At 36.5% G+C, this 11,762-nt stretch overlaps 1 pseudogene; it reads right to left on the bottom strand.

The window, feature by feature from the left end:
- Positions 1–399: 399 nt before the first annotated feature.
- LOC117077705 lies at positions 400–8,113 on the bottom strand (annotated as a pseudogene).
- Positions 8,114–11,762: the final 3,649 nt, after the last annotated feature.

The following is an 11,762-nucleotide window of genomic DNA, read 5'->3' on the forward strand; positions in this document are numbered from 1 at the left end:
ATGGGACTGAAAGTTCTAACCCTCTAATCATGAGTTTTGTCTTTCTAGTGACTAACCCCCTACCTAAAGCTATCTAGGGGCTCAATGCTTAGCCACTTCATTAGCATAAACTCAGACGATGTTAAAAGAGACTCATTAAGAACAACAAAAGGCACTACTATCACTCAGGAATTGCCAATGATCTGTGCCAAGAACTGAGTACAAAGATCAAATATATTAAATGATGTATTATATAAAAACATATATTGTATGATATATATTTATTTACATAAATTCATATATATGATATTTATTTAAAATATATTTCACAATATATATTTGTATAAATTAATATGTATATTTATTTATATAAAACTTATTTATTTATTTTAACAATGCAAAGAGACTCTTTAATGAGTTTCAATGGCCTTTTCTTGGCATTTTATAACCTTGACATCCAGCTCCATCCAGCTTTAAGCCCAGTAGAATCTGAGATCCTGACTGGTCATCATTGAAAAACTTCAGCACCTTGGAATAGCCCAGATTAAAATGAAGGCTACAAAAATGATTGGTGAATGAATAGAAGAATGTTATTTAAAACATAAAAATAAAAATACACCCTTTGACCAAAGTGAATCTCCCAATTTAATTTTAACTGCCTTCTGTTTTTTGTCCAATTGGTTAACAACTTCATTATCAAAAATCTGAAAGCAGTAATGTACAAGTTCCTTACGCATCTCTTCTCTATGCTAATCCATCTCCAATTCCTTTATCTTGTTCTTGTCTTGAATCAGTTTCTATATATATATATATTTATATATGTGTGTATGTGTGTATATATTTATACTTTAAGTTCTGGGATACACGTGCAGAACGTGCAGGTTTGTTACATAGGTATATATGTGCCATGGTGGTTTGCTGCACCCATCAACCCGTCATCTACCTTAGGTATTTCTCTTAATGCTTTTCCTCCCATTGCCCCCCACCCACTGACAGGCCACGGTGTGTGATATTCCCTCCCTGTGCCCATGTGTTCTCACTGTTCAACTCCCAGTTATGAGTGAGAACATGAGGTGTTTGGTTTTCTGTTCCTGTGCTATTTTGCTGAGAATGATGGTTTCCAGCTTCATCCATGTTCCTGCAAAGGAAATGAACTCATTCTTTTTTATGGCTGCATAGTATTCCATGGTGTATATGTGCCACATTTTTTTAATCCAGCCTATCATTGATGGGCATTTGGGTTGGTTCCAAGTCTTTGCTATTGTGAATAGTGCTGCAATAAACATACATGTGCATGTGTCTTTATAGTAGAATGACTTATAATTCTTTGGGTGTATACCCAGTAATGGGATTGTTGGGTCAAATGGTATTTCTGATTCTAGATCCCTGAGGAATCACCACACTGTCTTCCACAATGGTTGAACTAATTTATACTCCCACCAACAGTGTAAAAGCATTACTATTTCTCCACATCCTCTCCAGCATCTGTTGTTTCCTGACTTTTTAATGATTGCCATTTGAACTGGCGTGAGATGGTATCTCATTGTGGTTTTGATTTGCATTGCTCTAATGACCAGTGATGATGAGCTTTATTTCATATACTTGTTGGCCACATAAATTTCTTCTTTTGAGAAGTGTCTGTTCAAATCCTTTGCCCACTTTTTGATGAGGTTGTTTTTTTCTTGTAAATTTGTTTAAGTTCCTTGTAGATTCTGGATATTAGCCCTTTGTCAGATGGATAGATTGCAAACATTTTCTCCCATTCTGTAGGTTGCCTGTTCACTCTGATGATAGTTTCTTTTGCTGTGAAGAAGCTCTTTAGTTTAATTAGATCCCATTTGTCTATTTTGGCTTTCATTGCCATTGCTTTTGGTGTTTTAGTTACGAAGTCTTTGCTCAGGCCTATGTCCTGAATGGTATTGCCTAGGTTTTCTTCTAGGGTTAATATGGTTTATAGGTCTTACGTTTAATTCTTTAATCTATCTTCAGTTAATTTTTGTATAAGGTGTAAGGAAGGGGTCCAGTTTCAGTTTTCTGCTTGTGGCTAGCCAGTTTTCCCAATACAATTTATTAAATAGGGAATCCTTTCCCCATTACTTGTTTTCATCAGGTTTGTCAAAGATCAGATGGTTGTAGATATGTGTTGTTATCTCTGAGGCCTCTGTTCTGTACCATTGGTCTATATATCTCTTTTGGTACCAGTACCATGCTGTTTTGGTTACTGTAGCCTTGTAGTATAGTTTGAAGTCAGGTAGTGTGATTCCTCCAGCTTTGTTCTTTTGGCTTAGGATTGTCTTGGCTATACAGGCTCTTTTTTGTTTCCATATGAAATGTAAAGTAGTTTTTTCTAATTTTATGAAGAAAGCCAATGGTAGCTTGATGGGAATAGCATTGACTTTATGAATCACTTTGGGTAGTATGGCCATTTTCACGATATTGATTCTTTCTATCCATGTGCATGGAACATTTTTGCATTTGTTTGTGTCCTCTCTGATTCCTTGAGCAGTGGTTTCTAGATCTTTTTGAAGAGGTCCTTTGCCTCCCTTGTAAGTTGGATTCCTAGGTATTTTATTCTCTTTGTAGCAGTTGTGAATGGGAGTTCACTCATGATTTGGCTCTCTGTTTGTCTATTATTGGTATATAGGAATGCTTGTGATTTTTGCATATTGATTTTGTATCCTGAGACTTTGCTGAAGTTGCTTATCAGCTTAAGGAGTTTTTGGGCTGAGATGATGGGGTTTTCTAAATATACAATCATGTCATCTGCAAACAGAGACAATTTGACTTCCTCTCTTCCTATTTGAATACCTTTATTTTTTTCTCTTGCCTGATTGTGCTGGACAGAACGTCCAATAATATGTTGAATCAGAGTGGAGAGAGAGGGGATGGAGAGAAGGGCATCCTTTTCTTGTGGCAGTTTTCAAAGGGAATGCTTCCAGCTTTTGCCCATTCAGTATGACATTGGCTGTAGGTTGTTATAAATAGCTCTTAGTATTTTGAGATATGTTCCATCAATACCTAGTTTATTGAGTGTTTTTAGCATGAAGGGGCATTGAATTATATCAAAGGCCTTTTCTGCATCTATTGAGATAATCATGTGCTTTTTGTCATTGGTTCTGTTTATGTGATCAATAACGTTATTGATTTGTGTATATTAAACCAGCCTTGCATCCCAGGGATGAAGCCGACTTGATCATGGTGGATAAGTTCTTTAATGTACTGCTGGATTCAGTTTGCCAGTATTTTATTGAGGATTTTTGCATTGATGTTCATCAGGGATACTGGCCTGAAATTTTCTATTTTTGTTGTATCTCTGCCAGGTTTTAGTATCAGGATAATGCTAGCCTCATAAAATGAGTCAGGGAGGAGTCTCTTTTTCTGTTGTTTGGAATAGTTTCAGAAGGAATGGTACCAGCTCTTCTTTGTACCTCTGGTACAAGTTGGCTGTGAATCTGTCTGGTCCTGGGCTTTTTTTGGTTTGTAGGCTATTAATTACTGCCTCAATTTCAGAATTTGTTATTGGTCTATTTAGGGATTTGACTTCTTCCTGGTTTAGTCTTGGGAGGGTCTATGTGTCCAGGAATTTATCCATTTCTTCCAGATTTTCCAATTTGTTTGCATAGAGGTGTTTATGGTATTCTCTGATGGCAGTTTGTATTTCTGTGGGATCAGTGGTGATATACCCTTTTTATTTTTATTGTGTCTATTTGATTCTTTTCTCTTTTCTTTATTATTAGTCTGGCTAGCGGTCTATCTGTTAATCTTTATGTGTATAATATAAAATTAGTATGTATATTTATTATCTAAAACTTTTATATATTTATATAAAATTAATGTTAATTATAAAAAATGTATCTATATATAAAATAAATACAAGTATATAAAATAAAATATATTTATATAAACTAAAAATATTTGAAATAAATATATTTTTAGAAATATATTTATTTCAAATATATATTATATAATATAAATATATATTTAGTTAATATAAATAGATATTCATATTTACATATAAATATTTATATACACATTTATTTATATATAATTTATTATATACTTATATTAGCTAAATGTACTATATAAATATATGAAATATATTTATATATTTAGAAAATATCTATAATATGTATTTTTTTCTCATTGAAGTTTGTTTTATGGGTCTCAAAATTCTATAACATACTTTTTTTGGTCAAGTTGTTTCCATTAAAAGTACTGATTTTACATAAATAGAGCTAAAAACAAAAGCACATAATCATCTCAATAGATGCCATAAAGGCTTTCAATACTAATAAATTCAACATCCCTTCATGTTAGAAACCCTCAACAAGCTAGACATCAAAGTGATATACCTCAGAATAAGAGCCATCTATAACAAACCGACAGCCAACATCATACTGAATGGGCAAAAGCTGAAAGCATTTCCCTTGAGAAACAGAACAAGGCAAGGATGCCCACTCTCGCCACGCCTATTCAAGATAGTGCTGAAAGTCCTAGTCAGAGCCATCAGGCAAGAAAAAGAAATAAAAGGCAACCAAATAGGAAGAAAGAAAGGAAGTCATACTATCTCTCTTCCCAGATCATATGATTCTATACCTGGAAACCCCATAGTCTCTGCCCAAAGACACCTCGATCTGATAAACAACTTCAGCAAAGTTTCAGGATACAAAATCAATGCACCAAGCTGAGAGAAAAATCAAGAAAGTAATCCCATTCACAATAGCCACAAAAAGAATAAAATACCTATGAATACAGCTAACCAGGAAGGTGAAATATTTCTACAACAAGAATTATAAAACAATGCTGAAATAAATCAGACATGACATAAACAAATGGAAAAACATTCCATGCTCATAGATAGGAACAATCAATATTGTTAAAATGGTCATAGTACCCAAAACAATTCACAGATTCAATGCTATTCCTATCAAACTACCAGTGACATTTTTCACAGAATCAGAAAAAAAAAAAAAAAAAATGTATAAGGAATGAAAAAAGAGCCTGACTAGCCAAAGCGATTCTAAGCAAAAGGAACAAAGCTGGAGTCATCACGCAACCAGACTTCAAACTATACTACAAGGATACAGCAAACAAAATAGCATGGTATTGGCACAAAAATAGACACATAGACCAATGGAACAGATTAGAGAACCCTGAAATAAAGCCACACACCTACAATCATCTGATCTTCAACAAAGCTGACAAAAACAAGCAATGGGGAAAGGATTCCTATTCAATAAATGGTACTGGGATAACTGGCTAGCCTCATGCAGAAGACTGAACCTGGATTCCTTCCTTTCAGCATATATAAAAATCAACTTGAGATGGATTAAACACTTAAATGTAACACCTGAAACCACGAAAAACCTAGAAGAAAATCTAGGAAGTACCATTTTGGACATAGGCCCTGGCAAAGAGTTCATGATGCAGACAACAAAAGCAATATAAAAAAAAAAAAAATTTGACAAGTGAGACCTAATTAAACTAAAGAGCTTCTGAACAACAAAAGAAATTATCAACAGAATAAACATACAACCTACAGAATGGGATAAAATATTTGCAAACTATGCATCTGACGAAGTTCTAATATTCAGAATCTATAAGGAACTTAACAGCAAAAAAAAAAAAAAACATTAAAAAACGGGCGAAGGACATGAACAGATACTTCTCAAAAGACAAAATAGATGCAGCCAACAAGCATATGAAAACATGCTCAACATTGCTAATCATTAGAGCAATGCAAATCAAAACCACAATGTGATACCATTTCACACCAGTCTGAATGGCTGTTATTAAAAACAAAAAATAACAGATGCTGGCAAGGTTGCAGAGAAAAGGGAACATTTATACACCACTGGTGGGAATGTAAATTAATTTAGCCACTGTGGAAAGCATTTGGAAATTTCTCAAATAATTTAATACAGAAATACCATTTGATCCAGCAATCCTATCGCTGAGTATAAACCCAAAAGAATATTAAATTGTTCTACCACAAAGACACATGCATGCATATATTCATCCCAGCACTATTCACAATAGCAAAGACATGAAAGCAACCTATACAACCATCAGTGGTGGAGTGGATAAAGAAAATGTGATGCATGTACACCACAGAATTCTACATTGCCATAAAGAAGAATGAAATCATGTCCTTTGCACTGATATCAATAGAGCTGGAGGCCATTATTCTAAATGAACTAACAAAAGAACAGAAAACCAAATACTGCATGTTCTGACTTACAAGTGGAAGCTAAACACTGAGTACACATGGACACAAAGAAGGGGACAATAGACAATAGACACTTGGGCCTACTTAAGGTGGAGGGTGGGAGGAGGATGAGCATCAAAAACTACCTATCTGGTACTATGCTTATTGCCTGGGGGACAAAATAATCTGTACATCAAATCCCCATGGCACACAATTCACCCATGTAACAAATCCACACATACACTTTCTGAACTTAAAAAATAAAAGTCAGAAAAAAGAAAATAAAAAGTACTGATTTTAAAAATTAATAACTTAAAACTGCCACATGCAAAAAAATAAAAATAAAAATAAGCAAACCCAAAATGGTCCATAAAACATTCTCCTTTTATTTTGAAGGTTTTATGATGCATTGTTATCATTAACCAGTCTTTTACTATTAAATGGTCAATTGAAACAAACAGTTCTGGAACCATTCTTCTACTACTGATTAAGACTGGGGTGGCAGGTATTAGAGATAATATGCGTTTAGCCTTCTGAGCTTTCTGGGAATATTTGGTGACCTTGCCAGCTTCAACAGCAATCTGGTCCACTGCTTTGATGACATCCACAGCAACTGTCTGCCTCATACCACAAATAGCAAAACAATCCAGAGGAGGACAGTCTCTCAACACACGTGGGCTTGCCAGGAATCATATCCATGATAGCAGCATCGCCAGACTTCTAGAATATAAGACCATCTTCCAGCTTCTTATCAGAACAGCAATCAATCAGTTCCTTCAGCTCGGCAAACTTGCAAGCAATGTGAGCTGTGTGACAATCTAGTACAGGGTCATAGCCAGCACTGACTTAACCTGGATGGTTCAGGATAATCACCGGAGCACTGAAGCCAATTGATTGATTATGTTTGCTGTCACCAGCAATGTTGCCATGATGAACATCTTAACAGACAAATTCTAGATATTGAAGCCCAAATTGTCACCAGAAAGAACTTCACTCAAAGCTTCATGATGCATTTCAACAGACTTCACTTCAGTTATAACACTGACTGGAGCAAAGGTGACCACCATGCCAGGTTTGAGAATACTAGCCTCCATTTGGCCACCAGGGACAGTAACAATACCATCAATTTTATAGACATTCTGGAAAGGCAGATAAAAGGGCTTGTCAGTTGGATGAGTTGGTGATAGGATGCAGTCCAGAGCTTCAAGCAGCATGATTCTATTAGCATTGCCATCTTTACAGGTGACTTTTCATCCCTAGATTCAAGGCATGCTAAGCACTTGGTTCCAGCATATTGTCACCATTCCAACCAGAACTTGGCACACATGCTTCTGTGTTGGGGTTCTAGCCAATTTTGTTTTCTTTTTTCTTTTTTTGTACCTATGCCACTTCTTCCAAGAATGCAGCTAATTTTCTTAATGTAAGTGCAGACTTCCTTGATAATTTCTTCATATTTCTTCTGACTGCAGGGTAGCTTAGTGGAATCCATTTTGTTAACACAAATCATTAATTGTTTCACACCCAGTGTATAAGCCAGAAGGGCATGCTTACAGGTTTGCCTATTCTTGGAGATACTAGCCTCAAATTCACCAACACCAACAGCAAGCATCAGGACAGAATAGTCAGCCTAAGATGTGCCTGTAATCATGTTTTTGATAACGTTTCTGTATCTTGGGGCATCGGTAAGTCATGTAGTACTTGCTCATTTCAAATTCCCACGGGGTGATATCAATGGTGACACCACATTCACACTCAGATTTCAGTTTATCTAAGATCAGGCATACTTGAAAAAGCACTTTCCATCTCAGCAGACTCCTCAAAGTTTTCAATGGTTCTTTTGTCCACCAGATGGCCAGTAGTGGTGGGCTTGCCCGAATCTTGATGTCCAATGATGATGATGCTGATATGAGCCTTTTCCTTTCCCATTTTGGCTTTTAGGTGTGCTTTTCATAACACCTGTGTTCTGGTGGCAAACCATGCTAAAAAGCCAAATACATTTTTATAATACCACATAGAGCAACCTGAATCCTGAAGGAGCTTTCCCGAGATGAGCAAACTTACCGTATGAAACAATTAAATTCAAGCATCACAGGGATAAAATGTAGTGAATTTTGCCGATCCATTAGCATCCCTTCTTGTTCATTTTCCCAGTTGTCAGGAGTATTGCTGCTGATGGCTCACAGCTGAGTCCTTCTCTGAAAATTGCCCTTAGCCAATAAGAGCTATCTTGTCTAGGTTATAGCCCCTTCCCAGAGACAAGTTGCATACAATGACTGGTCTATGCAAGATACAAGCCCGTGACCCTTTTGCCTCAACTCTGAAGGACATCCTAGTTATAAAGCTCCGCACAGAGTCAGCTAATACCTGTGTTTCTTTTGCATTGTAGTTCGGCTTCTCACTGTGACCAATCCTGTTTCTCTCACAACCTTACTAATGTCATTCCTGGGATCACTCCCCAATAAACCTCTTGCACACACATCTCTGTCTCAGAATCTGTTTAATGCCCAAGTTTAAATGCCCAATTTTAAACAAGAGGTGACCCCAGGAAGCACCAAATGGAAAACAGAGAAGTGAGACAGAAAAGGAAAGAAAGCCAATACAGCGTGCATTAATAAACAAAAAGGTTACTTCTGTGTGCAACTGAAGCTCCATCAAGCTGAAGGAGAATTCCAAGAAACTATAGAACATGTCCTAATGTCATCTCTCCCAAGGAGTAAAGAAGTCGGGATATTTATCCACTAATTTCTGTCAATTATTGATTAAGGGCTGCTCTAACGGTACTAAATTTCAGTGACAGCCCACCCAAGTTACAGGTGGAGCACACTCCTGTGGCCAGAGAAAGTCCTCAAGCAGAAAGTCGCATGTCTTACAATAAGAAAATATAAGGAAAAAATTCTAGAACTAAGTCACCGGGCGTTCCGGCACTCAAGATATCTGGATAATAAGGATGATCAAGCAAAGTATGCCAAGAAAAAGCAGCCAAAAGGGAAGGAGACAGAAACCAAGGAGTAAATGATCAAATTATGTCAAATGCAGCTTATAGGAAAATAATATGAGGACTGAGAATTGAGTGTGGGATTTAGGAACATGGAAATCATTGGTAAACTTGTCAAGAGTTACTTCAATGGAGTGACGGCGATAAAAACCTGACTAGTGTGAGTTCAGGAGATAACAGAAGGTGATGAAGTAAAGACAGTGAGTACTGAGAGTTTTAAGGCAGTTTTGCTAAATGGGGAGCAAAGGAAATTAAAAGTATCTCAAAGAGATGTAACATTGAGGAGAATTGTGTCGAAGTGGGATATTGCCACATGTGTGCATAATGATGGAAATGATCTAGTAATGACGGAAAGAAACAGATTTAAAAAAGGGAGAAAAATGACACCTTAATTGTCCATGAGCCAGTAAGTGGCAATGCAATTGAGAGTGCAGGTGAAAAGGCTGCCCTCTACCTATGTTCAAAGCATTCACATCTTTTTCATGAAATACCAGATAATGAATTCCAACAAATTAAAGGCATCCTTTGCTCGACTTTACTCTGAATTCTTGAAGTTTGTTTCCTGGCTCTGAATGTCACTGACCTTGTCTCACTTTTTTTGTCCTTAATCACACCACAACTGCACTGATTAACCTCAGTCTACAGTGGAGGACCAATCCTGTCCTTAATCCTGTCCTTAATCAGAAGGTAATGAAGTCTTTCTAGCCCATCTCTCAGCTGTGAGTGACATTTCTGCTAGACCAGTGTAAACCAGATGCCTCTATTCTGAAAACAGGCTTCTGCTATTTCCTTGAGTCTTGTTAATAAACCTTGAAGAGTAGCAGAATATACCACCCCAAAATGTGCCACTTTGACTTAAGTATTTTCTTGAGGCAAAAGCCACTGGGAAGAAGCAGATAACAAGATACAAAAGCTCTCTGCCCTGCCCCTATTTGCCTAAAAGCAGGGTATAAATTTGTAAAGGTGTCTCCCCTCACCACTCAACCAAGAAAAATTGAAATTAAACATCACCGACAACTCTAGACCCTCAGCAGCCTAGGGACACCCCAAGATGAATCTTCATAACAAATGTTACTAACTAGCCCTTGTCTTCCATTAGTTTCCCCCATGTATTTACCTTCCCCAAATTTACTTTCCTAGAAACTCGAAGTACTTTTTCTTTGTTTTGCCACTTCTCTAAATATTTATTTTTATTTTGTTAAGATGTTATATAAGCCCACATTTTAACCATCCCTTTGAGTTTCACATCATTAGTGTCTGTTGCTCGATGTGTATATATGGGGCACATGTTAATTAAATCGTTGTTTGCTTTTCTCCTGCTAATTTATCTTTTGTCAGTCTAATTCACAGGTCCCAGCCAATGAACCTAAAATAGGTAGGGGGAAAAAGGTTTTTCCTCTTCCATAGCCCATTACTCAGATCTCTATAGGACTGGGGACTTCTTTGTCTTATCAGTAATGTTCATCCCTGGGATTTGCCTATAGCCCGTGAACCCTCTAATGTTATGGTAGACTTCCTGGAATGCTGCACACCTCCTAGCTTTGATCATACAATATCACTCGAATCAATGTGCTTTGACCATCTACAGGGATATCCCATTATTCTCTCTCTTTCTCTGTTACTGATTCCTTCTCTGGGCATACAATAATGTATTCTGTAACTATATCTCTGCTTGGTGGTCTGGCAGAACCTGAAGCCGTCTCAGTCACCAGAGGGTCTATGCATTTTGCAGTCTGTCCTAAGCCACTATAGATACTTGAGCCATGCTTGGCTATGTCATGAAAAATTTTTACTGGAATCATTGTAATGTACTAATAAAATACATTAATTGCCATATTTTTGTAGGAAAACTAAGTCTCAAACTACCACTCAAATCTTGCTGTCATTTTCTTTGTTTTCTGCCAAATCAAATAAACCTAGTCAAAACTATTTCTCATGAGTCTGTTGGCTTTATTTTGGCATATAGAATATTTTCAATAATCTACATCATCTTGCTCACATAGAAATACAGTGGTTGACTAACTGGATTAGAAGTTAGGTAAACATTGCCAGCTGTGATTATAAACACAGTGTAGGCATTCTTGTGACACTCCCCTCCTTCTGCCCTTGTATTGTGCTGTATTTATATTTGCCATGTTAACTAGAAATTTGTTTTAAAAAGTGAACACTGCTTCTTGAGCTTGACCTTCATATTGAATAATTCTAGTTGCTATCCTTTGTAAAGCTTAAATCACAAAGCAGCTTCATTCCATTTGCTTATAAATCTTTTACATTATTTCAGATTTGGCTACTTTCAAAATACAAGTGTCTTTCTTTTTCTTCAAATTGAGGTATGTCTTTTCTGTTCAGCAATACTGCTTTCATTTAACAATTAAAGTGCGAAGGAACTAAGACTATGAACAATTGAGCACAGTTGCTGCTATGCTCAAGATATTTTCAAAGTTTATAGACAGCAATAAAAGTCTTCACGATGAAAAAAGTATGCAAATGTGATTAGCACTCTCAAAAAGAGAGCTGAAAGCCAGCATATCAACACACAAAGATCTCGCCTGTAGCAACTAATCTACATTGTTAATTATC

Source organism: Trachypithecus francoisi, unplaced genomic scaffold, assembly GCF_009764315.1.
Source record: "Trachypithecus francoisi isolate TF-2019V2 unplaced genomic scaffold, Tfra_2.0 Lachesis_group6, whole genome shotgun sequence".
Lineage (NCBI taxonomy): Eukaryota > Metazoa > Chordata > Mammalia > Primates > Cercopithecidae > Trachypithecus > Trachypithecus francoisi.